This window comes from Macaca fascicularis, chromosome 7, assembly GCF_037993035.2.
Source record: "Macaca fascicularis isolate 582-1 chromosome 7, T2T-MFA8v1.1".
NCBI classification, from domain to species: Eukaryota; Metazoa; Chordata; class Mammalia; order Primates; family Cercopithecidae; genus Macaca; species Macaca fascicularis.
The window spans coordinates 11,677,877-11,703,828 of NC_088381.1; the positions used below are offsets into that span (position 1 = coordinate 11,677,877).

At 37.2% G+C, this 25,952-nt stretch overlaps 1 protein-coding gene across 15 annotated transcripts in view; it reads right to left on the bottom strand.

The window, feature by feature from the left end:
• DPH6 (diphthamine biosynthesis 6) overlaps positions 1 to 25,952 on the bottom strand; it is a 452,678-nt gene that overhangs the window by 48,435 nt on the left and 378,291 nt on the right. For 9 of the 15 annotated variants that reach the window (XR_012414753.1, XR_012414752.1, XR_012414744.1 and 6 more), the window contains one exon: positions 24,009 to 24,082. The exons of the other annotated variants lie outside the window; for them this stretch is intronic. The gene's annotated coding sequence lies outside the window, so the exon portion shown is untranslated. The remainder of the gene's footprint in view (positions 1 to 24,008; positions 24,083 to 25,952) is intronic. 15 annotated transcript variants of the gene reach the window in all.

A 25,952-nucleotide genomic window follows, 5' to 3' on the forward strand; every position in this document is an offset into this window, starting at 1 on the left:
TTCTTTTTCTGAAAGAAACATTGGTTAATATATATTACATATAGTGGTGTCACATTTATTGAATAAATTAACCTCTAAAGTGCCAAATAGAGCTCATTATTGCCATCAAGCAAGCACTTACATGGTGCTTTCTATATGGCAAGTATTTGATCTAAATGCTTGATGTATATTAACTCATTTATTCCTCTAACACTCCTATGAATAGGTACAATATTATTCCTGTTTAACAGATGAGGAAATTGAGGAGCAGGGAGGTGACAGAAATTGTCCAAAGTCTTGTAGCTCCTAAGCAGCAAAACTAAGCAAAATCCTAAGCAGCAGATTTAAAGCCAGGCAGCTTACCTTCTGAGGCCTTTCTCAATCACAATGCTGTCATACTTTATCATCAGTATATATTTGATCTTTTTTAAATATACAGAGCATTATCCACGCACAGGGAATGTAAAAAAATATAAAAGAGTTTCTGCCTTCAGAGTTCTTCAATCCAGTTAGAAAGAGAAAACAATATAAAATTGTAAACAATACTAGGCAGCAGAAGCAGTGACAAAGGAATCATTCAGATGAGTTTTCTAGGATTTTTAAGGTGGCCTGGTCGGTGATAGCATGGGAAATTTGGAAAGGCTTCATATATCTAGACTTGTGAAAGATTTGGACCAAGGATCAAGATGCTTTTTAAGATCTTTAAAAAAAAGTAATCTGAAATGTGGGTAACTTAAAAATGTACTCAAACTCACTGAGACAGATGGTCTGAAATAATTTGAATTATCTGTGGGTAGAGTGAGTACTTGATTAAACCCCAGCAGGTGAGTGAAAATTACTAATATAAAACAATGGAATTTAAAACACAATTATTATGCCATTAATATAGAAGAACTAGAGTGATCAGATAATTCAGAAAATGCTTGCCTTGATGCCTTTAAAAGTGGGACATGCAACGCCTTGGGCTGCAAACAATTAGTCCTGCATGTCAGAAGCTTGGGAGTGACAAGACCATGTGACAGCTCTGAACGATGAACCAGTGCCCAGGAGAACAGCAGTCTAGAAACTGACTTGATTTGATACTTCTTTTTGCTTAAAGCAACCAACATTTCAGTGATCTATAGTACTCCAGGGTTACATTCATCTACAATTACTATAATGCAATTGTTTCAGAAGAAATAATGGGTAAGTTAAATAACAAGACCATTGGCACCTCAGGATAAATAAGAATATAGGAAAATTTAATTGTTAAAATCCTGTATATCTATTTCTGCCACCTCTCCTAAGTTAACAGTAAAATTATTTCATTTTTCTTCCATTTAACTCACAAGCTGTAAGACTGTACTATAGTTTGGCTCCCCATTTTAGCTAATTATAGTTTATTCTATAAATTCCATATTTACAGGGAACATTATTTATCAGTTTCTTAACATTAATGTCTTTTGTAGAATGTGTTTAGCTTACACATAGATTGAATACATAGGTTGAATGTAAACATTATTTCAGTGGATTCTAATAATCTGGTATAATTATTTTCTCTCTAGTATTTCTGCCATCCACTCAGTTATTCAAAATTAGAAACCTAAGGGTCATTTTTGATTCTTTCCTTTCCTTTTCTACTCATACTTACTCAACACATGTTCTTGATTATACTTCTTAAATATTTTATAAATGTGTATAATTCATAAAGGCAAATTATTTCTATAGACCTGGAGGCATATATATTCCTGCTGAAATTAGAACCCAGGTCTTTTGATTCCTGATTCAGCCCTTTATTTGATCTATGATACTTTCAGAGTAGGGACTTTCTTTTTAACTCAAATCTGTCCTTTCTCAACAAGTAACTATAGAGTAAAAAATAATAAATGCAAGCTCCCTGCAAACATTAAAAAAAGGCACAGAAATACCAATGAGTATTAATATGCATAAACACTATTAGCATTACCTATGATGCTTGACTCTGAATTTATCATTCTTAAGCTTCATTAAAGAATGTTTGCTGGATGTCCCCCTGGTCAATGTCTGTACCTGTGCTGTGGATCTTAACCGCTTTGGCCCCCTCCTAAGTCCTGCTCAGGTAATACTTCCCTCCCCACAGTATCTAACATCTCCACCCCGCTTTTCTCCTCCCTTGCTCTTTCCTTTCAGCCTATAACTATCCTTATATTTCTTCCAACTTAAGAAACAAAGAAAAGCAAACACACACACACACAAAAAACCCCAAACTAAACTAAACTGAAAGCATTTCCTTGTCACCTCCCCTCCCCGCACAACTAGAAAGAAAAGTCTTTCTTTTTTATGTTTTGAGATGGAGTCCTTCTCTGTCACCAGGGCTGGAGTTCAGTGGCCCCATCTCGGCTCACTGCAACCTCCACCTCCCGCGTTCAAGCGATTCTCCTGCCTCAGTCTCCCGAGTAGCTGGGATTACAGGCGCCCGCCACTACGCCCAGCTAAGTTTTTGTATTTTTAGTAGAGACGGGGTTTCAACATGTTGGCCAGCTGATCTTGAACTCCTGACCTCGTGATTCACCAGCCTCAGACTCCCAAAGTGCTGGGATTACACTGCGCCCGGCCCACTAAGTCTTCTTTAGTCAAGCTACTTACAGACCTGACCACTAGACCACCTGCACTAGAGTTGCATAAAAGAGTTATCGCTAAAGTTAGGGTCTTCTCACTGCCAGTGAGTGTGCAGTGAGTGCAGAAATATTTTTATTATGTGTATCCATTCATGTTAACTACATATGCGATCCCGATGCTTGTTCCGCTCCATGGCCCACGCATCTCTTGAATGCAGAATACCTGCACTGGCTTTCCCTGAGGAGAATGAGGATCCGGTCCACTGGGAGTCTTATGACTTTTTAATTTTATGTCCTCAACTGTTTTACATAAGGGACCAGCAAATTGGAAGTCGGAAAGATTTTTGCATATAGAGACAATGTAAATGTTATTTTCAATGGCGCCTCATGTCCACCTTTTAAAATTAGATTACTCTTTCGGAGGTGACAGAGAGAACGACAGATCAGAGTTATAACTGGAGAATAAAATAAGGAACATATTTCTTATCAGATGGTACAATTTAATAAAGGTAACAACAAAGGAGGGCCTTGAGAATAATAATAGAGAAGTTCCTTAGCCATTTGAACTGGCGGTAGACAATAAGAATTTATATGAACCCATTTAAGAATCTCATTTGGTTTCCAAACAGTATCTGCCAATAGTGATGTACAGAACAACTCCACAGCTGTTATTCATAATAAGCGCTTACAAATATAAGAAAACTATTTGGCCATGGATCATGGGAGTTTTAAACAAACACACGTCTGGAAGGCAGAGCTCGTGTTGTAAATTTTATGCAAGGCCCTTAGAAATGTACTTCAGTAAACAGCAAATGTAGCCATTACTCCTACCTCAATGTGCAAACTTGTGGCGAAGAACACACGCTACAGCCTTTACATGGGAAATCATCATATTCATGCAAAGTAATAAAAACAATCACAAAGATTCAGGCTCCAGTGTTTCCCGACAACATATACATGTCAATAATAAAGATTCAGATGCTCCTCGAATGAATCATAGAAATATTAAAAGATGATGATGCCAAAAATTTGAGTTTCCATTAAGAATCAAAATAAAAACAAAAGCTTTTTTTCTGGTTTACATTTCTGGCTCCAAATGATGAAGTTTCTTTAAGGTTTTGGAGACATTCAGAACACAAATTCAATGGCTATATCTTTCGTAAGTTTATTTTTCAATTATCTTGTCTCTCTCCTGCTTCACCAACCCCCAAAAACAAAAGATCAATAAAAGCAAACATCTGAATGTAATGAGACAGAAAGAAGTAAAACATGTAGGTAACTAGATTGAGTTACTCAACTTTAACCCGGGGAAGTGGGTTTTACTTTCATAGTAACCAAAATTTCTAGTAATTCATGTTAGGATTAATTTTAGCTTCTGGATATGTGTTTTCCTTTCAGCTTAAATTACAGCATTGTTTGTAAAACTATGGTCTACAGTATTGTTTTTAAAATGTAACGTGCATTCAAAACACCTTGGGATCATATTAGAATGAAGATTCTGACTCAGTGGGTCTATCCTGTGGACTGAGAGTCTTTATTTTTAACAGATTCTCAGGTGACATTGATGTCTCTGGTCCACGGACCATTTGAGCAGCAGGCATCTGGATTTGAGAATATAGCAGATCCTCAAATAATGTAGTTTTGTTTAACATTGATGAGAAATAAACAAATCAATCTAGGAATCCAACTTACAAGGGATGTAAAGGACCTCTTCAAGGAGAACTACAAACCACTGCTCAGTGAAATAAAAGAGGACACAAACAAATGGAAGAATATACCATGCTCATGGATAGGAAGAATCAATACTGTGAAAATGGCCATACTGCCCAAGGTTATTTATAGATTCAATGCCATCCCCATCAAGCTACCAATGAGTTTCTTCACAGAATTGGAAAAAACTGCTTTAAAGTTCATATGGAACCAAAAAAGAGCCCGCATCTCCAAGACAATCCTAAGTCAAAAGAACAAAGCTGGAGGCATCACGCTACCTGACTTCAAACTATACTACAAGGCTACAGTAACCAAAACAGCATGGTACTGGTACCAAAACAGAGATATAGAGCAATGGAACAGAACAGAGTCCTCAGAAATAATACCACACATCTACAGCCATCTGATCTTTGACAAACCTGAGAGAAACAAGAAATGGGGAAAGGATTCCCTATTTAATAAATGGTGCTGGGAAAATTGGCTAGCCATAAGTAGAAAGCTGAAACTGGATCCTTTCCTTACTCCTTATACGAAAATTAATTCAAGATGGATTAGAGACTTAAATGTTAGACCTAATACCATAAAAATCCTAGAGGAAAACCTAGGTAGTACCATTCAGGACATAGGCATGGGCAAAGACTTCATGTCTAAAACACCAAAAGCAACAGCAGCAAAAGCCAAAATTGACAAATGGGATCTCATTAAACTAAAGAGCTTCTGCACAGCAAAAGAAACTACCATCAGAGTGAACAGGCAACCTACAGAATGGGAGAAAATTTTTGCAATCTACTCATCTGACAAAGGGCTAATATCCAGAACCTACAAAGAACTCAAACAAATTTACAAGAAAAAAACAAGCAACCCCATAAAAAAGTGGGCAAAGGATATGAACAGACATTTCTCAAAAGAAGACATTCATACAGCCAACAGACACATGAAAAAATGCTCATCATCACTTGCCATCAGAGAAATGCAAATCAAAACCACAATGAGATACCATCTCACACCAGTTAGAATGGCGATCATTAAAAAGTCAGGAAACAACAGGTGCTGGAGAGGATGTGGAGAAATAGGAACACTTTTACACTGTTGGTGGGATTGTAAACTAGTTCAACCATTGTGGAAAACAGTATGGCGATTCCTCAAAGATCCAGAACTAGATGTACCATATGACCCAGCCATCCCATTACTGGGTATATACCCAAAGGATTATAAATCATGCTGCTATAAAGACACATGCACACGCATGTTTATTGCGGCACTATTCACAATAGCAAAGACTTGGAATCAACCCAAATGTCCATCAGTGACAGACTGGATTAAGAAAATGTGGCACATATACACCATGGAATACTATGCAGCCATCAAAAAGGATGAGTTTGTGTCCTTTGTAGGGACATGGATGCAGCTGGAAACCATCATTCTTAGCAAACTATCACAAGAACAGAAAACCAAACACCGCATGTTCTCACTCATAGGTGGGAACTGAACAATGAGATCACTTGGACTCGGGAAGGGGAACATCACACACCGGGGCCTATCATGGGGAGGGGGGAGGGGGAAGGGGGAAGGGGGGAAGGATTGCATTGGGAGTTATACCTGATGTAAATGACGAGTTGATGGGTGCTGACGAGTTGATGGGTGCAGCACACCAACATGGCACAAGTATACATATGTAACAAACCTGCACATTATGCACATGTACCCTAGAACTTAAAGTATAATAATAATAATAAAAAAAAAAACAAAAAAAACAAAAAAAACAAATCAATCCCAGGTTGGGGCCACCATCTGTGTGGCATTTGCATGTTCTCCTCACATCTGCATGGGTTTTCTCTGGATACTCCATTTCTTCCCACCTCCCAGCGACGTGCACAGTAGGTGACTGGCTTGTCTCAGTCTGACTGAGTGTGGGTGTGGGTTTGAGTGCGCACCTGTCCAATACGGTGCCTGACTTGTGCCTGAGCTACCGGGTTGTGTTCTGGGCCACCCTCGACCTTGAACTAGAATAAGAGGGCTGGAAAAGGAATGAGTGAATGAATATAAATTATTATAAAATAAAAATGTGTAAAGTCTATGCTAATCATACAAATGATAATAAGCAATGCAGAATGAAATGCTCAGCAAGTCCACTACATTTGTTATTGTTTGTTTTTGAATGTGTGGTGCTCGGAAGTGCTCCTTACAATTTTCACTTTGAAAAAATTTATTCCTTGATTTAACTCACCATGACTACAACTGCTGTCACTCACTGAGTCATAAAAAATTGGGTAAATATCTTACTTATTTTTATTCATCCTTCTTAAATGTACATATAGCTCACATTAATTTTAATGTTTAAGATTAGGTGTGTTTTTAGTCTTTATTTAGAAGTTTGGTAATGTTTTTGTGACCAGAAGTATGCCTAGGAACTTAACTCTTGTTTATATCAATTAGCCTATGGTAAAATTAGTTTTCTTATATATCATTTCACACAAAGTTGCAGTTTCCAGGAGCCTAGTGACAATGTTAAGTGAGGACTTACTGTATTAGTTCCTTGAGATGCCTCAAGAGTTCTGTGGCTAGTATTAATAAGTTAGGAACCACTGCATACTGTATCATCCTCTTGAAGAGTGACAGTTGACATCAGCATATTAAGAAAATTCTGAAAATTTTAAGGTTTGAGACACTGGCCCAAAGAAGAGTACATCCTAATTAGACCATTACTCCAAAATCAATTTCCTCAGAAAAACGATTATATTGCATTTGTTGGTTTGTTTTGTATTTTTTTGAGATGGAGTTTTGCTCTTGTTGCCCAGGCTGTAGTGCAATGGTGTGATCTCCGTTCACTGCAACCTCTGCCTCCCAGGTTCAAGCAATTCTCCTGCCTCAGCCTCCCAAGTAGCTAGGACTACAGGCATGCACCACCACAACTAGCTAATTTTGTATTTTTAGTAGAGACGAGGTTTCACCATGTTGCCCAGGCTGGTCTTGAACTCCTGACCTCAGGTGATCCACCCACCTTGGCCTCCCAAAGTGCTGGGATCACAGGTGTGAGCCACTGCACTTCTTCTCATCTGCATTTTTGAGATGAGAAGAAGTTAGAAATAATGGGCTTTGTTGTACTTAGTGAGAGGAATATAATTTTCTTCTAGAAGGTACATGAACTCTCTGAGATTTAGCTAGGGCAGGGCAGCAGAATGTGACAACAATGGTGTTTCTGCCCTAACTACAAAAAGTATCATGATATAGGGGTTGGCAAACTACAGCCCTTGTCAGTTTTTCTATGAAGCAAAGAAAGGTTTTTTATATTTTTTAATGGTTGGAAAACATCAAAAGAATAATATTTTATGATGTGAAAATTATGTAAAATTAAATCTCAGTGTTTAAAAATAAAGATTTATTGAAACACAGCCCCACTCATTTATGTATCTATTGTATATGGCTGCTGTCACTATGCAAAAAAGAGGTGAGCAGTTGCTGAGAAGGTATAGCTCACAAAGTCAAAAGTACTTACTATTTGGCCCACAGAAAAAAAATCTGCCAACTTCTGCAATAATGGACATAAAAACAAAAATTTACAAAGATTAAAATATACAGTATTTTATATTTTATTTTCCCCCTCCTCTTATTTTTGAAAATTACAGTTTATTGCCTAAGATTCAGTATTAGGCCCTGTATTTTGTTTAGTGAGGGTGTCGAACTGAAAAAAAAAAAGCATAGGTGGTTAGATGGTATTTATATTTAAGTATTTCTCAAGGCTTAACACTCAATTAGGACCTTAGGAACTTAGGCCTCTACATGGTTTGTGTAATTAGGCCATCCTTCTAAGCAGCATGGAGCTTGTGAAATGGAAGATCTCTGGTTCTGCAGAACATCATAATGAACTTAGTATGTAAGTTTAACCCTAGGAATTGTGAAGAGTGGAAGAGCTCTGTAAAAGAAAGGGACAAAAATCTGCACAGTCCTAAGGAAGGGAAAGAGTGAGAAAGACAGAGAGAGAGAAGAAATGAACAAATGGAAGATCATAGGTAACATAACGTAAGCCCCTTCAAGAGAACCCCTCAAAACATTCCAAAAGTCTGCAAATGATATGAATGCTTGGGGTAGGGGATTTCGTTGTGAAAATCTGGAAAGGGTGGAGTTTAACATTTGGTGTGAGTAAATAGCTCAAACTCAAGAGATAAACAAAACCAAGGAAATTAGCACAAAAACTGGTGAAGGCACAAGGATTTCAAAAGCTGCGTAATTGAGTAGTTCATACTTGAGTGGTTCACCTTACCTAGATCTCCAGAGAGAGGAAGGTAGCATCTGATATCTGACTTACCTAATCAATAAATATTTGTCGAAAGTTACAATTAGATAGGAGGAAAAATTTGGGGGGTTCTATCGCACAGTAGGGTGAAGAGGGTTAATAGTAAGGTATGTTACAAAACAGCTAGAAGAGAGTTTTTAATGTTTTCACCATAAAGAAATGATAAATGCATGAGGTGATGGATATGCTAAACCCTGATTTGCCCATCACACAACATACACGTGTCAAAACATCAAATTTTAGGCCATAAATATATACAATGACAATGTGTTAATTAAGGATAAAATAAATAAATAAATATTTGTTGAATGATGAACTGGCACAAGTTACTTAGCTTTGTCATGTCTCATCTCCTCTTCCAGCAAATGGGGACAAGAAAACCTACTTCTTGTTGCTGTGAGGATTACATTCATTATGCATGTAGCCCTGTAACTGGCATGTAATAGGGCCTCAACCGGTGTAATTATTGTGCCCATTACTTTTGTTTCATAATTTTAAGCAGACTGTCAGGCACATAGTAAGTACTCAAATAGCATTTGTTGCATATGAAATAAAAAAATGTTCTCTCCATGACAAATGTGAACCCAGTATGAAACCATGGGTACCTTTTAAATAGTGCTGTAGTTTTATATTTTGATTATGACTGAAAGGAACATTAATAAGACAAGTTGCCTAAACTGTTATGAAATTGGGATTATTATAGTGGCAAGTTCCTTTTACTCACAGTAGCCTTAACACTATCAAACCTCTGAGGCCCTGGAGACCTATTGGCCCTACACTGCTGTGAGATATCATGCAGAAATATCCAGCCTGTAGATGATTATAATCAAACACTCATAAGTTTGATTGAGACAAAGAGGCAAAGAGGATAGCAAAAAATATTACTTTAGAAAAAATGTGAATAAGGGAGCCACATGACGAAAATGTCCTTTTTCCCTCAGCATTTTGGAAAATGTAATGTTCTACAACTGGCTGCTTCTTCCTTCCACATTTGAAGGCAGGACAAATTCAGAAAGGAAAATGGACCTTTATCTCTGGCCTGTCTATGACCTTCAGCAGAGGTTAATTGAGATGGAAAAGAAAAAGTACCAGATCTTCTCTTGCACAATTACAGTGCACATTTCCCAATCTTTTTTGCATCATTATAAAGTATTAGAGCTAACCATAAAAAAGGACTGGATTTATGAAACTCCTCATAACTCAAACAAGAGCCAGAGAACTATAAAAGTTTGAATCCAGATTTTCTTTTACCTTGTATGTGTGTGTAGTACGGTTTTTGAAGCATGTTCAATTACATTATCTCATTTTATTCTCATAACAACTCTATGAAGCAGGCTGGCATAATTGCCCTCCATTTTATAGGGAAGCACATTGAAACTCTGAGAGATTAAGGGTTTCATCCAATTTGAAATGATTAGAAAGTACCAGAGATGGGACTAGGCCTTTCAGCTCTTTGTCCATTGCTCTTTCTACCCCATCAGACTGCTCTGGTCCATGAACCCCAAGGTGAAGGGCAAAGGGAGACTACGCATCTCCAGGCCTTGCATTGTGCTAGCCACAGGCTTGCCTGTCCTTATGTGAAACACATGCTAAGATGACATTTATCATGTTTGAATGTGTATGCAAAAGTGACACTCAGCTTGAGGGAGACTGGGTCACATTCATGAAATGATAACCACAGATAAAGTTCAATCTTATTTGAATTGTGTTCTTTAATGAGAAAGGCACGATTTTGAGACATTACTATTATTACTTTGAATCACATTATATTTCTTATATGTAGAAATCACATTATATTTCTTATAAAGTAGACCACTATTTTAAAAATGTTTATGTTTTCTATGCCTAGTTTGAAATATCTGAAATAAAATGTATCTATTACAGTCTTATCTTTTTTAGTGATATGGAGCAAACCAGGTTTCTGACCAAGGTACCCTCCACAGATTACACTGAAACATTTCATCTTCTTTCACCTCTGATGAAATTGACATTTGAGAAATTAAGGGTATCCTGAATACTTGATGGTCTTCCTTTTTGTAAAAACCCAGCCCAGACTTAAGGAAAACCATAATACATTTTTCTCACATTAAGTATGAAATATAATATATACATATTTACAATTAGAATGTACAAAAATTGGTTTGTGAGACTGAAGTTTTCTATTTGTTTTTGGCATACGTTGTACAAAAGAAAGCAGAATATATGAATAAACAAATTGAATAAGATTTGGGGAGTTATTTTTAAGAAGATAAACATTTCAAAGCATAAACTAAATGTTTTTTTCCTAAACATCTGGAATGTTACATTTAAAGTCTCTTATTAGAAATAGTATGATATAAAAAAGAGTTTAATAATAAATATCTTCTTTTGCAGTATAAGGTGAAAACACCACTATTGAACCTTCAACACTTTCAACACTTTAAAATTTTCTCCAAACACCTCTCAAACTCTGTGTGTGGGAGTGCTGGGGTTAAAGGGAGTAGAGGATGGAAAGGATATGGAATGGGATGGGGCACACTTATTTGAGGGGAATCCCAAGGTGGACCTAAAGACTAGAGAATGCAAATTCATTCTGGCTGTCTGAGACAGGCTCTGTTTCTGTCTTGGATTCAATTTGATGACACAGATTATCTGTCTTGATCTGATTATTCTCTTTTCCCTTTGCCCCAACAATTACTATTTGACATCTCATGCACGGGAAAGAACCAGTGGGCCACGAATAGAGAAATACAGTCACAGGTGCTCTGTGTTTATGGAAACTAGGTGTTGACCTACATATTTATGGGAGCTGTCTATCACTGAGTTAGAACTTTCTCAGCACCACAGCTTAGACATTATATCCAGTTTACAGGACCTGAATGTGTACATTTTCCTGGAGGAAATGCTTCTTTTAACTAATTTTGGAGATTTTACAACATTATCTTCTGAAGTATTTGACAGACACCACTATAACTTTGGATTTGTAAACTGAATCTTGATTAACCAGAATCATTACACAATGTATTTCGGAAAAGAGGTTTCTATAGCCTGGGATGGGACTGAGGCTGAGAAGGGTGAATGCAGATTGTTAGGCCTTAAAAATCTCTGGGAATGATTCTGATCGTCCTCCTCTACAATACTATAAACTTTTTAGTTAGGGGTTGCTCTAATTTTTCTGTTTCTGTGTATAAACCTTTCAAATTAATGAAGAAAATCAAGTTGTTTCCCAAAAATATACTCAAGGCATCACTGCACTTCACATCAAGTTCAGAACTTCATAAATAACTTATTGATTTGCTTGCATTTTTAACGTAATGTAACACAGTTATCTCTAATGTTGGCTTTATGAATGTTAGACACGATTTTCAAAATTAATGTGTATGTATAAAATCTTGGGGGGTATTAGAGCTTTTATTAGATTCTTAACAGAGTCCATGAGCACCTCCATCCCCCAGAAATTAAGGACCCCTATAATACATAAGCAGACAAGTTTCCATGAGACTATTAAAACAGAAGGTCTTAGAGACCAGGTTGTGGTACTCCATCCCCTCATTTCCAGCATCTTCTTTCAATCCTGCCCACATGCCTGATGTTGAGGCTCCCTCTTGCTCTTCTGCTTTATGCATGTACAATCAAGCTAATAATGAGAGACACACGGAACGGATGCTTCTACTGCATTGCTACTCTTTAATTATGAATAGCAAATGGACCTTGAATCTTTGTGACCATTCCTGTTCTGTGAACAAATTGGACAATGAAGAAAGGAATTTAAAATGTTCCTCTTCACTCTCCTTCTTAAACTAAGAGCCTACAGAAAGAAAGGCTGGCTTTTAAATTTTAGGCTGAATTTGAGCTGTAGCAATCAAATGTCAAAGGCATTTACTAAGAAGGACTCCAAAACAACCCAGCCAAAAAAAAAAAAAAAAAAAAAAAAATCCTTATCAGATCTTCTAGATTTACAATCTCTTTTCTTTTTCTATTAAAAATACTTTCATCTTCAGTCTTAGAATCCCTGGGTAATACTTAAATACTACCATATTCCAACAAGGCAGGGGAAGGGAAGAAGACATCTGCCATTGCCTGGGCTCCAGTTGTGATGCCTTCCTGCCTTCCACATTCCTGCGGTGCCCAATTCTTTGTTGTATGCCCCTATTCTGCATGCTGGTCCCTCTCTCAAGGAAGTGGAAGGGCAGAAATGAGGGGGAAAAAAGTGTGAGATTAAAAGGCTACCTCTGGAACGAACCAAGATTTTTGTTTTTTGTATCTTGATTGGCTATATAAGCATTTGGGGGAGAGTGTATCAGTATTTGCATTGCTATCTTCATCAATAAAATTATATTTGCTAATGGTTTTCATGGAATTAAGGAATTACGTGCACTCACCAAATGTAATATGATTCATTTTAAACAAACCCCCTTTTATGAATAAGGTATTTTTCTAAACATTCTTACAGCAAGTTGTTTTGAAACTCAAAAGTGCCAATGTTAATAACATCCATAATTGTTTCTCTACAGCTTATGCTGTTATATATTATATAAGAAAAACTAGAACAACTGGTAAAAAGGAATTTAAAAAGAGTTCTCAACTTGAATTAAATAAGTGGGAGATAGAACAAATTATAGTACTTATGTTGGGAAAGCTATTTTTCAGCTTTTGAATTTTTTAGTTATGGCATGACTAAGAAAAAATTGAACGCCTACATACCAGCATACACAATGGATTTTAGTTAGGGAAACTGGTTTTAGCAAAAGAATACTGGAAATGATAAAAAAGCAAAAAACAAAAAAAATCCCTTCTATCTCTCTACTTCTGACTACCTCTGACTTTACTCACCTAGAAAAATCTTCATCTTGCTAACCTTCTTTAAAAATCCAACTCTCCACCTACTATCTGCCTGCACCAGGTAGCAAAGTTGGCTAGGAAAAAACACAGGCTAAGCTCATTTTAAACAGAGAAACACTCATTGGCCTCATCTTAAATTTATAGTTACTGATCTTAAATGGGCCTTCAGCAATCTCACTATATTTATATAGTCAATGTATACTTCCACTTTTTTAAGCTGGTGTTTCACACCCATACCCTTTCCTTTTTCCCCAACTTCCAACATTTCTCTCTACTCCTCACTCTCAGCTAATGAACTTGCCTCTTATTTCAATACAAGACTGAGAGATCAGAAAAGAATTACTTTATCTTCCCACTATGGAATCTACCCCCGTGTGCTCTGCGTTTTCTTCCTTTACGATGGGAACTGCATTCCCAGGTAAGACCAGCTCCTCTACTTCTGCAATGCATCTCATTCCTTCTGGACCACTCACTTCTACAGCTATTCTTTCTCTTGTGTCTTCATCTTCGACTTTTCTACTGAATCAGCATAAATGCAGGCTGTAGTATCTCTCATTTAAAAAACTCTTCTCTAAGACATACAAGTGGCCAAGAAACATGAAAAAATGCTCATTATCACTAACCATCAGAGTAATGCCCATCAAAACCACAAAGAGATACCATCTCATAGCAGTCAGAATAGCTTCTACTAAAAAGTAAAAAATAAATAAAATAAATAAATAAGTAAAAAAATAAATAACAGGTGTTGGCAGAGCTGCAGAGAAAAAGAAACATTTATATACTGTTGGTGGGGATGTAAATTTGTTCAGCCACTGTGGAAAGCAGTTTGGAGGTTTCTCAAAGAACTGAGAACTACTATTTGACTCAGCAATCCCATTACTGCCTATATATCGAAAGGAAAATAAGTCATTCTACCAAAAAGACACATGCATCTGTATGCTCATCACAGCACTATTCACAGTAAGAAAAACATAGATTCAACCTAGTACCCATCAATGGTGGACTGGATAGAGAAAATGTGGTAGATAAACACTATGGAATACTACATAGTCATAAAAAAGAAAGTCACATCCTTTGCAGCAACATGGATGGAGCTGGAGACCATTATCCTAAGCAAACTAATGTAGAAAAAGAAAACCAAATACTGCATGTTCTCACTTATAGGAAGGAGCTAAACACTGAGTACATATGGACATAAAGATGGAAACAATAGACTGGAGAATACAAGAAGGGAGAAGAAGTGGGGGAAGGATTGAAAAACTACCTACTGGGTACTATGCTCACTACCTGGGTGATAGGTTCAATTGTACTCAACATCATGCAATATACCTTTGTAACAAACGTGCACATGTATCCCCTGCCTCTAAACTAAAAGTTGAAAAAAAAAAATTCCTCTCTAGACCACACATCCTAATTATTGTCCCATTTCTTCTCTCTACCTTGCAGCAAAATAAAACCTTCAAAAGGCTTCCATGTGTAGGCTTTCCTTATTCACCTCTTCACTTCTCTTTCTAGCCCACTCCATTCAGGCTGTCTCCTCCATTTTCCCACAGAAACCATTCTTGTCAGGATCCCCAGCGTTCTCCTTCTAGCTATAGTCAATAGTCAGTTCTTTATTTTTTCTTTTCTCAACTTTTGTTTTAGGTTTAGGGGGTACATGTGTGGGTTTGTTACATGGGTAAATTGCGTGTTGCTGGAGTTTGGTGTACAAATGATTTTGTCACCCAGGTAGTGACAAAATCACTACCTATAGTATCCAACAGGTAGTTTTTTGACCCTCAATCTCCTCTCACACTCCCTCATTAGGCCCCTGTGTCTATTCTTCCCATCTTTGTGTTCATGTGTACTCAATGTTTAGCTTCCACTTGCTAGTGAGTACCTGTGGTATTTGGTTTTCTGTTCCTGTGTTATTTCACTTAGGATCAAAGGTCAGTTCTTAGTTCTTATCTTATTTGACCCATCAACGGCATTTGACGCAATTAAGCTCTGTCTCTCTCTCTTCTCTTAAAACACAGTATTCTTTCTTTGGTTTCTGAGACACAATACTCTGCTAGTATTCTTGTTGCCTCAGGAACTTCTTCTCAGTCTCCTTACTGAATCCGCCAACTCTTTCAGTCCTTGGCATTTTTCCTCCTCCTTCAACTTCCTAGGTGTTCACATCCCTTTTGTGGTTTTAAATCTTTATGAGAAGTCTTCCGGATTTATACCTCCTCTCTCAAACTCTCCCTGAGCTCCATACTCCTGTAGTTGACTATTCATCTTTACTTGAATGACTGATAAACAAGTCTGCACCTGCAGTTAAGAAAAGCAGAAAAATGACCAAAACCATATCTCCTTGTTATGGATGGAAAGTTTGTGTCTCCCCCAAGTTCATATGCTGAAACGCTAATCTCCAATGTGATGGTATTTGGAGATGGAGCTTTTGGGAGGTAATTAGGGTTAGACGAGGTCATGAGAGTGAGGTTCTGCTTTGATGGGATTAGTATCTTTTTAGAAGAGACACCAAGAGCTAGCTTGCTAGTGCTCTCTCTCTCTCTCTCTTTTTCTCTCTCATTCTCACTCTCTTTCTTTCTCTGCCATGTGAAAACACAGAAAGATGCCAGCAAGAGAGCCCTCAACAGGAAGCAAATCAACCAGTACCTTGATCTTGGACTTCTCAGCCTCTAGAACTGTGAGAAACAAATTCCTGTTGTTTAAGCATCCAGTTGTTGGTATTTTGTTACAGCAGCCCAAACTAACTAATACACTCCTCTTTGCCTTCCAAACTGCTCCCCCGCAGGTTACCCCATTTTGATAAGTGGCACCAGTATTTATGCACTTGCTCAGGCTAAAGGGCCAGGGCCCATCCTTGACTTTCTTTCCCGCATTCCTCATTCAAATTCACCAACATCCTATCAAGTCTTCAATATATACCCTGCATCTTGATTATTTCTTGCCACCTCAACTGCTACTAATGTAGCCCAAGAGATGTACAATGTTAGCATAAATTATAGTACAGTCTTCTAATGGATCCCCAGTCTTTCACATGCCCAACCCTAGGTCCTTCATAATATTCTCCACACAGCAGCCAAGATATATTTTAGAAAGATGAGTCAGAAAATGCTACTTTCCCTGCATGAAATCCTTCATGGCATCCCAGGACATTCAGAATAAAATTCAGCTGCCTAAGTAGGATCTCAAATGTTCTCCATCATCCGGCCACTGTTTATATCTCCATCTTTCCAAAGTTTTGCTTATTTTCTCTGTTCTAGCTGCATTTGCTGCTTCTAAGCAAGTTAATTGTGTTCTTGCCTCAAAGCCTTTGCAGGAGCTAGTTAGTCCTTCTGAAATACTCTACTCACAGAGCGTGGCAGGACTCATTCCCCCACTTCATCTAGGTCTGTACACATGTCACTTCCTCACAAAGGCCTTTCTTGAACGTTTTATCTAAAATAGTGACTAACTTGTTTTTCTCTCTCCCTTACCCTGCTTTTTTCTCTTCACAGCACTTTAATAATTTTTTAATCAACTCTCTTCCATCAGAATGTAGACTCCATGAAGACAAGATGTTTGTCTTTACCACCGAACCCACACTGCTAAGAAGAGCCTCCACCCAAGAGCAGACGCTCTCTAGATACGTGTTGGATGAATAAGCAGTTTTCAAATGCTTTTCCAAAAATGTAGAAATTGCTATTAGTAAATTTTAAGGTCTAAAATCTGATTTCAAAAATGTGTTCTCCTTTGAATGAGGAGAAGTGAGGGAACCCCATAAGCAAGTGGTCACAACACGCAGACCATGTAAACAGAAGATTTCAAGGTGGCAAAGGCAGAGGAATCAGCAAAGCTTACAAACATGCTTACTTCCATGGCGAAAGAGTGAGGAAAATGGAGAAAACACAACTGCATTTGCCTTTTGGATCCTTGGTGAGCAGAAAGGTGAAAAACATTGGCTCTACTATGCCAACCATCATCTTCTGACCCCCACATCTTTTAAGCTAGAGGTATCACATATTATCTGGGCTTTGCTGGAGATTGTGCTGAGGCTGCTACTGATCCCAGAAAACAAGAGTAGTTTGTTCTCTTCCCTTTTAGTTTTTAACCTTCCCTAGAGCCCAAGTTTTACTGCTATTTATCTTTCCCCCTCCTGAATTCCAATACCGATTCCCCAATTCCAACACTGATATTGACCAAAGTGAAATCATGCAACATTCTCTAAAATGCAACCTGTTATTTTTCTTACCTGGCCTTTATAGCCTAAAATTAATATGATGCCATCCCTGAAACAAAACAGTAAGATGTGTTTAAAATATTAATCTGAAGAAATGACCAGGACTTTTCATTCAGCTGTGAAAATGTACTAATGCAAATAGAATAAGCTAATGCATATTTGATTTAATAAGCAGTGGATCTAAAAGTTATGCTAAGTGTTTATCCAATCACAGCCTCAAATACATCTTTGGGCACTGACTGGATATAATTGGTAATAAGAATAAAAGGGCAAGCACAAAAATATTACATCTAAATTCGTCAGCACTTTAAATGAGCAACCCCTTTGTGGACTGCACTGGTCATGATATTGCACATCACTACCATGTAATGACATGCTAGGACAAATGCTCAGGACAACAAATTCTTTCCATGGTTGTTTGGTTGGCCTTGAACAGCAAAAGGCAACTGGATTTATTTTGTTCCAGCAGTAGCTCAGTGGGAACATAAACTAGTAATGCTAGGGAACAGAGGGTCTACAAAGAAAAGGAAGTTCTACTCATATACTATACTAAACTCTCAAATACCAGCTACACCTAAACCAGAAGCAATGTGAGTGGTAAACACTAACATTTTCAAAGAATTGTCTAATATTCATGGTAGAATCTATAAAAGGTGACTTTGAATAATCACTTCCCAGCAAACCTGTAAAACTTTTATAAAATATGCTGCCAAAATGACTCACAGCAGATGTAATTACTGTGCAACCTTGGAAACTGACGTAAAAAATTCAGCTGCCAGCATGTTAACGGCCACCTAATATATGGGTTGTTTGATTGGACTCTTTGGGCAAAACTGCGAAATTCCTAACCCATTGCTGCTATATATTTTATCAGGGCCAAATTTAGCTACTTTCATTTTTTAAAATGCCATTTTAGACATCCCAGTGAATCAAGTCAGTGTTGCTTAATTGCTTGCATACATTACAATCTAATCCATTTCCCCAAGCACTAATTTAACTAGTTATTATTTATTTTTATTTTTTGGAGCAGTGGCAGAGTTCTAACGCCTGAACTATGAAACTTGGCAAAATCACTGCTTTCTTAAAAAATCTGTAAGTATCAGCAGTGAAAATTTCTCCTTTATGCAGTCAGCAACTGTTTGTTTATTTTTTAACATATTCATTCTAAATTAACAGTTTAGTATAAAACTATTTTATTGCCCATATTCTGTTTTGAATTATAATAATATAGCGTTTCTGTGGGTGGAAAAAGAAGCCAAATTTTAGAAGAGTCCCTTGCCATATTTTTACCCTTTGCCTTTGGCTTGGCGGGAATGATCAGGTACTCTGTCAGTTTAACAGTGAATGCCAACCAAATATGTCAACTTTTGAAAGATGTCCTCATCTTATAAAATGTTCACTCTATAATCATCACCATTCTAGGCGTTGGCCTTATGGGCTGTCACTTTTGGAAAATTAAATGTAAATTGATTTTTTTGCAAAATTGATTCTATGTTAATGCCACTACAGGTGTTTGCTAGTTAAATGACCTTAACAATGAATCTTTTAGGAAAGAGAGCATCCCCCCTATTTTGTAATAGAATAATTAATTCACTTCTCCCCTTAAGCTTACCTGTTTGGTAAACTTACATGTATAACATTTTCTCCAAAGTAAGGCTTATCCCAAACATGGGTAAAAGATTGGATGATAAGAATTGCTCTACTGGCCTTCTTCTAGATCAATACTTAGGACTATTAGGATCACCCAAATACAGTTGCCACCACATGAACTGAGTTGAGCTCTCAGTCTGACAACTTTATTACACACTTAAATTGTATTTATACTAAGACTTAAATTGTAAGTAGGCAGGGATTTTGTCTTATTAATCTATGTGCCCCAATAAATATTTGTCAGATTGAATTCTCAGTTTTGTACAGTTGAAACAATGCCTCATCTTATTATATAGTTCACTTTAGCAGAACACTCTTTGATTTACTTATAGAGAACTAAAATTCATTTTAAAGAAATTTTTTAAAAGCCATATAAAAATTTGCTGAAGAGGAGGGTTGGTGGTGAAGCTTTCAAATATATCAATAACAATAAAAGCTCTCCGTTTTTTACATTTCCAAATTCCATAACTATAGGTATTGAAACTCAAATTGTTCTACATAATTAATTTCAGTCCTATATAAATATACATGTAGATACTGTGTGAAATTGAATTTTTCAGCACTCAATTTAATCTATTTGAAGGATTAGAATATTTTGTTCTTAGTGTGGTGAATTGGGCAAATGCTGAGCCCAAAAGTAATTTCCACTGCAAACACTGCTTAAACCTTTAATTAGTTTAAACATGTTTTCTTAAGTCATTGTGATCAGTAATTAGAAGACCCAAGTCTACTTCACCAGCTAATCTTAGTATATAATTCTGAACAACTGAAATTTCAGGACGGCAATTTGACTTCAGAAGTCTGTAGAGTATACAAGATTTAGAAAGTTTTGAATTGTCCAGAAACTCCCAGCTATCAATACAATTCAAAATGTCTATGAAGTTTTAACTGTTATACCTCATTATCAGTTAATTTGTGGCCAGGTTTCTTAGAGTAACAAAAAAGATTAAATTACCTAACATACATGCTAAACCTGGTGACAGTGTAGAGCATTATTTAACTTCTGAAAGTGATGGGGTTCAGAATATTTTATGCCAAAATATGGCACCTTGGCATATTGAATATTTTAAGCTGAAGGAATTTGATAAATGACAGGAAGTTCTCCCTGGCCTTTTCTCCTGAAGCAGGTTATAAGCCTCTCACATGGGAGGTGCCCTCCTTCTACCCTGAGGAAAGGAGCATTCTTACCTTTGAATATGGGACACTGAGGCAAATCAGAACTAACAGGCCTTCCTAGGCTTCCCCTTTATTTATTACACTTATTTTACACTCTTTGTCCTAACTGATTTTTCCATGACTTTCCACTTGTCATCAAACCTAGCATAAAAATGGTCAGATATAAACATTTCTTTGGGTCTTCACTTCTTATGAAGGCTCCTGTGTCACAAAAAAACTTACATTAAATAAATTTGTATGCCTTTTTCCTATTAATCTGTCTTTTGTTAAAGCAGCCCCAGTCAAGAACTTGGAAGAATACAGGGAAAAAGATGTTTTTCCTCTCTTATAATACTGAGAGTTAAGAATGATTTTCCAGCTCAAAAACATGAACCATAGAAGTACAAGATCTTGTTTTCATCTCCATTAATGTTTTATAGGCAGTTAAAAGATAATAAAGATGCTATTAATGTAGTAAGAATGCAAAATAAACTACATACATTTCATTCAGAGTTCTTTTAAAAAGTGAGTAATTGTAATGTTAAGGATTAAAACAAAAAGGATGATGAAAAAAATGTGAAATTGCAGAATTCTTTCCAAAGGAGACCCCATCATCAGTCTGCTACTGAGATGAGGCATCGGCCAATTTGCTCTGGTAAGGGAGGTGGGGCAAGCTGCAGGGAGAAAATGCTATCATTCTCAAGCAGCAGGGAAGAGGAGCTTAAGAGAGGTAAGACATGACTTTGCAAGAGGCAACAGGAAGGCTCTGATTAAAGAAGTCATTTTCCACTTTGTAGAAGTACTGAAGAGCCGGAAGAATTTAGAGTGTCAATGGAAGCAAATTCTCTTCAACAACCTCTGCCTCACTATACACCCAGATTAGGGAAATCTATTTACAACAATCAACAATAAAACTAGACATAGCTTTAAATTATGCTTTAAAATCTGTGGGCAAACAAAAGCCTGTTTATTAAAGAATGTGATAAAGAGTGAAAACACAATTTTATCCTTTTTAAAACCACTGGAAGACTCAGAAGAATAACAAAAAGAGCAACAGCAACAACTTACATTGGTACAATTCCTAACAACGAACAAAAACTATTTCACACAGATCGTCTCAGTTGATTACTATAGCCACCCTAAATGTGAACAAGGCTAGCTAGCATTTCCATTTTATAGAACAGGACACTGAGGCTTTGAAGAGATTGTCAGTTGCTTTCAAAAAGATATGTTACACTTACTTTCAATTAAAAAAAATTTTTACCAAATTAAAAAAGAACCACATTCATAGAGCTAGAAAATTCATTGACCACAGCCTGTAACAGAAGCTACACTGCAAATTACATGGTATGCTTTTCCATACAGAGATTTTACGCCTTTAAAAAAAAAAAAAAAAAAACACACACACAAGGCAGAAAGTTGAAATACCAGACCACCTGCTTCAATATCAGACATCTGGCAACGTCTAAGGTTAGACAGATAGTTTAATAGAATGAACCATTTATATATAGCAGATAATGATCTGTAACTCAGCCTTGCTTCAAATTCAGTAGGTGACTTTGAAGTAACCTACAATGTTTCCACAAACCTAAGAAGTCAACTTCTCTAGTTCTTTCTCTTCCTGATATCTTTCTGAATGTTATCGACTACCCAAATTATGATGGGATTGTGGATAAAGGAAAGTTATGAAGACTGCCAAGTGTAATGATGCTCTTGATTTATCACAAGGTACTAATTTTCCCATACTTTCAGATGCCACGCTAAGTTCATCCCTGAATGAGTGGATTTTGGCCCTGTGGATCTAGTCTAATTCTGTTGCTGGAGATTACATGAGAAGTAAGACCTCTATTAGCTTATTGAATGACATTGGGATATTTAAAATACGTCTGAGACAAAAAAGACTTGACAAAGTTTATTAAAACTCTTCTCACTGTTTTTTACTCACTAGGCAATGTTTATTACATTCAAGGAACTGAAGTAGGTAGGGGAAATGCTTGAAATAAAATTTTAATACTGATACTTTTTAGAAAGTTTTATTTATAATTAGAGTTTTTTTTTTCTTTTTTTTTTTAAGACAGAGTCTCACTCTGTTGCCCAGGCTGGAGTGCAGTGGCACCATCTTGGCTTACTGCAAGCTCCGCCTCACGGGTTCACGCCATTCTCCTGCCTCAGCTTCCCGAGTAGCTGGGACTACAGGCACCCGCCACCACGCCCGGCTAATTTTTTGCATTTTCAGTACAGACGGGGTTTCACCGTGTTAGCCAGGATGGTCTCGATCTCCTGACCTCATGATCCGCCCGCCTCGGCCTCCCAAAGTGCTGGGAAATACAGGTGTGAGCCACCGTGCCTGGCCTAAGAACCTTCTTACAGCTGAAACCTTTGACTTCCAGTGTTTACACCTGGAGCATAGAAACTGGCCTATATTTTATTTTCTTCTGAGCTAAATGTATTGCCTTGAAAAGAGAAGAGAATATCTTAATCACAAACTTTATAAAAAAGATTGCTTGAGTGCTGCTATATGAACTTTCAGTATATTGTGTCCAGGAATATGCATGCAGTACTATTTCAAGTCCTCTTTACCGATAATTTAATGCTGCCTCTAAATTTAATGCCTATTGCCTTTTCACCAGAAAGCAGTTTTTACTGATGATAATGATGATGGTCATTAGGGCCTTGGAGACTTTTAAAAGGATCCAAGGATGAATGAATAAATAAAAACCATGATGACTCATTCTGCACCAAAAGCCATTAGTATAACGCACAGCTCAGCGCAGTTCCTCTTCCCCAGAAAACTGCACTATTTAAATGTATGTAAAAAATTTTTTAAACAAAATGAGTATAATTTATTCAGAGAATAATATAAGACTGTGGAATGTCAGCAGCTAAGTAGGCAAGATGCAAAAAGGAAATACATTTTACTAGGCTGATATTTTCTCTCAAACTACTCCTAGTAGAACAACAATCAGATTCCGTCTGGTCTGTTTCATTCCTTCCTTCCTGAATGAGAGGAGCTTGTTTCTGTCACATTTTCATTGCTTTCTTTATTTCATGTTTTAAATCTATTAGAGAATGTCCAGTTGAATTTCCTTGTAGTATTGTTTCAGGCTAAGTGAAGGAAAAATAAATGCTGGGATCTTAGAGCACCATCTTTTATATTAGTTAAATTAATAGGGATTAATCAATATTTCATATTCATATTCATGAAAATGTGAATGTGTAGACCCTGCCCTTAAAAACAAGCATATAGGTGTAAAGAGATGTGCTCTGAATCATTCGTTTTATGAAGACATATGTATCATTTCCCCAAAACAAAACCTGCCACAGGATGGTGTGTTATAAACCATTATGGCGCATTTTATTTCACAAAGGATTAAACCATGGAAAATCCCAAGGCTATAAAAAGATTTATGCTAATCAGGCACTGAATTTATTAGTAGAGTCTCTGTTTTTCCCTTTATGAGCTATTTCAAAGCCATTGATAGGCTTTCTCATGACTTACATGATTAGTAACCATTTCTCTATTTTTCATACACCTACTTTCCCTTTCTTCTTGCAGTAGACAGTAGAGCAGTGAAAAGGACACTGAACCAGAACTCAGATAACAACGATTCTCTACCTTACTATCCATGAAGGAGGCAGGTGACTGATCTTGGAATCATAACCAGAAGCATCTGTGCCTTGCTCTCTTCCCTGCAATGTAAAGATAATAATACCACAATGTTGGTGGGACATAACTGTTATGTTGTTTAGCCTGCAAATAAACAATCAATCCCCAAAAGTCCTAAAGATAAAATGTTAGCTCTAGAAAGGTTTTTGCTTTAAACAAATTAAGTATATTAAAATCCGTATTCAAACAAAAAGATAAATGAGCAGGTAGTTATTCACTTTACTTTAGAAATATCTGATGCAGGAAATGCATTTTAAAAGTGAACTTCCATAAAATGTTCAACGTACAATTTAATTTGCAAATATTAAATTCAAATGCACCTATAGCAAGGTCTGACATACAACTGCATTTTAAAACCCACTGAGGGGGTTTGCATGCAATTTAGGCTAATTTGATAAAAGGAATAGTACATCAAATTGGGCTTGATTGTTCTGAATCAACTGTCAGTCAGTGTCATTTACATGAAGTTGGTCCAACAAAAACCAAAACTTTCATTGGCTTGGAAAGAGTGGGAACTTCCCATTGCTGCTTAAATTGGAAATTAACCAGTTGGTCAGCAAAATGTTCTGATTCTTGAGCTTGACTTCCATGATGAGAATGAAATGTGTCTCTTGGTTCAGAACCCTTGCTTTGGTAGCTAGCTATACAGTGAAATATGCCAAGTGCACACTGGAGTGTTTCTTTCTCTTAGCACTATGAATCAAAGCTCTTTCTGCAAAATGCTCTTGGAACATAAATGATGGAGCTTCCCTCTGAGTCAGAGCTGGTGTGGGGGATGACATTTTGGCTTTTACTTACGTGTGTGGAGCATGAAGTCCGATTTATATTGGGGTTGGTTTAAATTCTGTAAGTCATCTCTAAAGAATAGTATTCATGGCCGGGCGCGGTGGCTCAAGCCTGTAATCCCAGCACTTTGGGAGGCCGAGACGGGCGGATCACGAGGTCAGGAGATCGAGACCATCCTGGCTAACACAATGAAACCCCGTCTCCACTAAAAACACAAAAAAATTAGCCGGGCGTGGTGGCGGCGCCTGTAGTCCCAGCTACTCGGGAGGCTGAGGCAGGAGAATGGCGGGAACCCGGGAGGCGGAGCTTGCAGTGAGCCGAGATCGCGCCACTGCACTCCAGCCTGGGCGACAGAGCGAGACTCCGCCTCAAAAAAAAAAAAAAAAAAAAAAAGAATAGTATTCATGGTACTGTGTACACAAACCTATTCACTAACATGCATGTATGAATGTATAATGTGTGTATCATTATACATTAAACATGGTTTGGAATATAACAAAGAGGACTATCGAGTAGGAAAAACGCATTGCTTTAAACTCTGCAATCACTCATAGAGTAGTAAGAGGTTCACACAGAAGATATAAAAGAGCTGAGAACAACAGTGGAAACAGTGGATTCCTATCTCTCATCCTACACTCTGACTGGATAAGGGGCAAAAGTCTCCCATGCTGCTTATGTTATTCTGTCTGTCTGATGAGCATATATGATGTTGCTCCACAATCTGTACCTTCCTTTCGCCTTTCGAATGGTCTTCTTACCTGCTTGCAGAAGTTCAGCATTACAATGTTGTATCTTTAAATAGAATATTCTAAAACACAATGGTGGAACTTGGTGAATTTTACGTTCTTCCCCTTTCTTGTACAAGTACAGTTATCAGGTCCTCTAGAGTGCTATGTACATCAGGTAAGGAGGTAGAAGGTGACATTCATTGTAAAGAGATGAGGACTGATGCACTGGAAGCAGAACTGGATGCCACAGCTTTACATTCCATTTGAAAACCCTTAGCTTTCTTCTTCGAAGCAAAATGCTTCCTTTTAAATGGTTCATCTGCCGCTGCAGTGACATGCCACTTGGTTGCAGCCTCTCTGGGAAGACTAGGAATTACCA